Source organism: Heptranchias perlo, chromosome 15, assembly GCF_035084215.1.
Source record: "Heptranchias perlo isolate sHepPer1 chromosome 15, sHepPer1.hap1, whole genome shotgun sequence".
Lineage (NCBI taxonomy): Eukaryota > Metazoa > Chordata > Chondrichthyes > Hexanchiformes > Hexanchidae > Heptranchias > Heptranchias perlo.
The window spans coordinates 47,819,061-47,824,060 of NC_090339.1; the positions used below are offsets into that span (position 1 = coordinate 47,819,061).

General features: G+C 52.5%; 1 protein-coding gene across 3 annotated transcripts in view; it reads left to right on the forward strand.

Annotated features, from left to right (window-relative positions):
- Positions 1-5,000, forward strand: part of LOC137333065 (nuclear protein AMMECR1-like) — a 179,701-nt gene that overhangs the window by 51,665 nt on the left and 123,036 nt on the right. The window lies entirely within an intron of this gene.

Consider the following 5,000-nt stretch of genomic DNA (forward strand, 5'->3'; position numbering starts at 1 on the left):
TTCTCTCTCTCTCACTCTGTGTGTGTCTCTCTCTCTCACTCTGTGTGTGTCTCTCTCTCTCTCACTCTGTGTGTGTCTCTCTCTCTCTCACTCTGTGTGTGTCTCTCTCTCTCTCACTCTGTGTGTGTCTCTCTCTCTCTCACTCTGTGTGTGTCTCTCTCTCTCTCACTCTGTGTGTGTCTCTCTCTCTCTCACTCTGTGTGTGTCTCTCTCTCTCTCACTCTGTGTGTGTCTCTCTCTCTCTCACTCTGTGTGTGTCTCTCTCTCTCTCACTCTGTGTGTGTCTCTCTCTCTCTCACTCTGTGTGTGTCTCTCTCTCTCTCACTCTGTGTGTGTCTCTCTCTCTCTCACTCTGTGTGTGTCTCTCTCTCTCTCACTCTGTGTGTGTCTCTCTCTCTCTCACTCTGTGTGTGTCTCTCTCTCTCTCACTCTGTGTGTGTCTCTCTCTCTCTCACTCTGTGTGTGTCTCTCTCTCTCTCACTCTGTGTGTGTCTCTCTCTCTCTCACTCTGTGTGTGTCTCTCTCTCTCTCACTCTGTGTGTGTCTCTCTCTCTCTCACTCTGTGTGTGTGTGTCTCTCTCTCTCTCACTCTGTGTGTGTGTGTCTCTCTCTCTCTCACTCTGTGTGTGTGTGTCTCTCTCTCTCTCACTCTGTGTGTGTGTCTCTCTCTCTCTCACTCTGTGTGTGTCTCTCTCTCTCTCACTCTGTGTGTGTGTCTCTCTCTCTCTCACTCTGTGTGTGTGTCTCTCTCTCTCTCACTCTGTGTGTGTGTGTGTGTGTGTCTCTCTCTCACTCCCTCTCTCTCTCACTCTGTGTGTGTGTGTCTCTCTCACTCTGTGTGTGTGTGTGTGTGTGTCTCTCTCCCTCTCTCTTACTCTGTGTGTCTCTCTCTCTCCCTCTCTCTCTCACTCCCTCTCTCTCTCACTCTGTGTGTGTGTCTCTCTCTCTCCCCCTCTCTCTCACTCCCTCTCTCTCTCACTCTGTGTGTGTGTGTCTCTCTCTCTCTCTCTCTCTCTCTTTCTGCCTCGGCCTCTGTGCGTGCGTGGCTCGGCCTCTGTGCGTGCGTCGCTCGGCCTCTGTGCGTGCGTCGCTCGGCCTCTGTGCGTGCGTCGCTCGGCCTCTGTGCGTGCGTCGCTCGGCCTCTGTGCGTGCGTCGCTCGGCCTCTGTGCGTGCGTCGCTCGCTCTCGGCCTCTGTGCGTGCGTCGCTCGGCCTCTGTGCGTGCGTCGCTCGCTCTCTGCCTCTGTGCGTGCGTGTGTGTGTTTTTTTAATTCGTGCATGGGATTTGGGCATCGCTGGCGAGGCCGGCATTTATTGCCCATCCCCAATTTCCCTTGAGAAGGTGGTGGTGAGCCGCCGCCTTGAACTGCTGCAGTCCGTGAGGTGAAGGTTCTCCCACAGTGCTGTTAGGAAGGGAGTTCCAGGATTTTGACCCAGCGACGATGAAGGGACGGCGATATATTTCCAAGTCGGGGTGGTGTGTGACTTGGAGGGGAACGTGCAGGTGGTGGTGTTCCCATGTACCTGCTGCCCTTGTCCTTCTAGGTGGTAGAGGTCGCGGATTTGGGAGGTGCTGTCGAAGAAGCCTTGGCAAGTTGCTACAGTGCATCCTGTGGATGGTACACACTGCAGCCACTGTGTGCCAGTGGTGGAGGGAGTGGATGTTTAGGGTGGTGGATGGGGTACCAATCAAGCGGGCTGCTTTTGTCCTGGATGGTGTCGAGCTTCTTGAGTGTTGTTGGAGCTGCACTCATCCAAGCAAGTGGAGAGCATTCCATCACACTCCTGACTTGTGCCTTGTAGATGGTGGAAAGGCTTTGGGGAGTCAGGAGGTGAGTCACTCGCCGCAGAATACCCAGCCTCTGACCTGCTCTTGTAGCCACAGTATTTATATGGCTGGTCCAGTTAAGTTTGTGGTCAGTGGTGACCCCCAGGATGTTGATGGTGGGGGATTCGGTGATGGTATGCCATTGAATGTCAAGGGGAGGTGGTTAGACTCTCTCTTGTTGGAGATGGTCATTGCCTGGAACTTATCTGGCGCAAATGTTACTTGCCACTTATGAGCCCAAGCCTGGATGTTGTCCAGGTCTTGCTGCATGCGGGCTTGGAGTGCTTCATTATCTGAGGGGTTTCTAATGGAACTGAACACTGTGCAATCATCAGCGAACATCCCCATTTCTGACCTTATGATGGAGGGAAGGTCATTGATGAAGCAGCTGAAGATGGTTGGGCCTAGGACACTGCCTTGAGGAACTCCTGCAGCAATGTCCTGGGGCTGAGATGATTGGCCACCAACAACCACTACCATCTTCCTTTGTGCTAGGTATGACTCCAGCCACTGGAGAGTTTTCCCCCGATTCCTATTGACTTCAATTCTACTTGGGCTCCTTGGTGCCACACTCGGTCAAATGCTGCCTTGATGTCAAGGGCAGTCACTCTCACCTCATCTCTGGCATTCAGCTCTTTTGTCCATGTTTGGACCAAGGCTGTAATGAGGTCTGGAGCCGAGTGGTCCTGGCGGAACCCAAACTGAGCATCGATGAGCAGGTTATTGGTGAGTAAGTGCCGCTTGATGGCACTGTCGAAGACACCTTCCATCACTTTGCTGATGATCGAGAGTGGACTGATGGGGCGGTAATTGGCCGGATTGGATTTGTCCTGCTTTTTGTGGACAGGACATACCTGGGCAATTTTCCACATTGTCGGGTAGATGCCAGTGTTGTAGCTGGACTGGAACAGCTTGGCTGGAGGCGCAGCTGGTTCTGGAGCACAAGTCTTCAGCACTACAGCCGGGATGTTGTCGGGGCCCATAGCCTTTGCTGTATCCAGTGTACTCCGCCGTTTCTTGATATCACGTGGAGTGCATTGAATTGGCTGAAGACTGGCTTCTGTGATGGTGGGGATATCGGGAGGTGGCCGAGATGGATCATCCACTCGGCACTTCTGGCTGAAGATGGTTGCAAACGCTTCAGCCTTGTCTTTTATACTCATGTGCTGGACTCCGCCATCATTGAGGATGGGGATGTTTGCAGAGCCGCCTCCTCCCTGTAGTTGTTTAATTGTCCACCACCATTCACGACTGGATGTGGCAGGACTGCAGCGCTTTGATCTGATCCGTTGGTTGTGGAATCGCTTAGCTCTGTCTATAGCATGTTGCTTCCGCTGTTTAGCATGCATGTAGTCCTGAGCTGTAGCTTCACTGGGTTGGCACCTCATTTTTAGGTATGCCTGGTGCTGCTCCTGGCATGCTCTTCTACACTCCTCATTGAAGCATGGTTGATCCCCTGGCTTGTTGGTAATGGTAGAGTGAGGAATATGCCGGGCCATGAGGTCACAGATTGTGCTGGAATACAATTCTGCTGCTGCTGATGGCCCACAGCGCCTCATGGATGCCCTGTTTTGAGCTGCTTGATCTGTTCTGAATCTATCCCATTTAGCGCGGTGGTAGTGTCACACAACACGTTGGATGGTGTTGTCAGTGCGAAGATGGGACTTCATCTCCACGAGGACTGTGCGGGTGGTCACTCCTACCAATACTGTCATGGACAGATGCATCTGCGACAGGTTGATTGGTGAGGACGAGGTCAAGTAAGTATTTCCGTTGTGATGGTTCGCTCACCACCTGCCGCAGGCCCAGTCTGGCAGCTGTGTCGTTCAGGACTCGACCTGCTCGGTCAGTAGTGGTGCTACTGAGCCACTCTTGGTGATGGACATTGAAGTCCGCCACCCAGAGTACATTCTGTGCCCTTGCTACCCTCAGTGCTTCCTCCAAGTGGTGTTCAACATGGAGGAGGACTGATTCATCAGCTGAGGGAGGGCGGTCGGTGGTAATCAGCAGGAGGTTTCCTTGCCCATGTTTGACCTGATGCTATGAGATTTCATGAGGTCCAGAGTCATTGTTGAGGACTCGCAGGGCCACTCCCTCCTGACTGTATATCACTGTACCGCCAGCTCTGGTGGGTCTGTCCTGCCGGTGGGACAGGACATACCTAGGGATGGTGATGGAATAGTCTGGGACGTTGGCTGAAAGTTATGATTCTGTGAGTATGGCTGTGTCAGGCTGTTGCTTGACTAGTCTGTGGGACAGCTCTCCCAATTTTTGGCACAAGTCCCCAGATGTTAGTGAGGAGGACTTTGCAGGGGCGAGTGGGCTTGGTTTGCCTTTGTCGCGTCCGGTGCCTAGTGGTCCGATGCCGGGTGGTCCGTCCGGTTTTATTCTTATTGTGACTTTTTGTTGCGAGATTTTAGAACTGAGTGGCTTGCCAGGCCATTTCAGAAGGCAATTAAGAATCAACCATATTGCTGTGGGTCTGGAGTCACATATCGGCCAGACCGGGTAAGGACGGCAGGTTTCCTTCCCTAAAGAGCATTAGTGAACCAGATGGGTTTTTACGACAATCCGGTATTTTCATGGCCCCCAATACTGATACTAGTATTTTAATTCCAGATTTTATTTAATTAAATTTAAATTCTCCAGCTGCGGTGGCGGGATTTGAACTCATGACTCCGAATTATTAGTTCAGGCGTCTGGATTACTAGTCCAGTAACATAACCACTATGCTATGTTTGTGTGTGTATGTCTGTCTCTCTTTCCCCCCCCCCCCCCCCCCCCCCGCCGTGTGTGTGTGTCTGTGTGTGTGTGTCTGTGTGTGTGTGTCTGTGTGTGTGTGTCTGTGTGTGTGTGTCTGTGTGTGTGTCTGTGTGTGTGTGTCTGTGTGTGTGTGTCTGTGTGTGTGTGTCTGTGTGTGTGTGTCTGTGTGTGTGTGTCTGTGTGTGTGTGTCTGTGTGTGTGTGTCTGTGTGTGTGTGTCTGTGTGTGGGTGTCTGTGTGTGGGTGTCTGTGTGTGGGTGTCTGTGTGTGGGTGTCTGTGTGTGGGTGTCTGTGTGTGGGTGTCTGTGTGGTGTCTGTGTGTGGTGTCTGTGTGTGGTGTCTGTGTGTGGTGTCTGTGTGTGGTGTCTGTGTGTGGTGTCTGTGTGTGGTGTCTGTGTGTGGTGTCTGTGT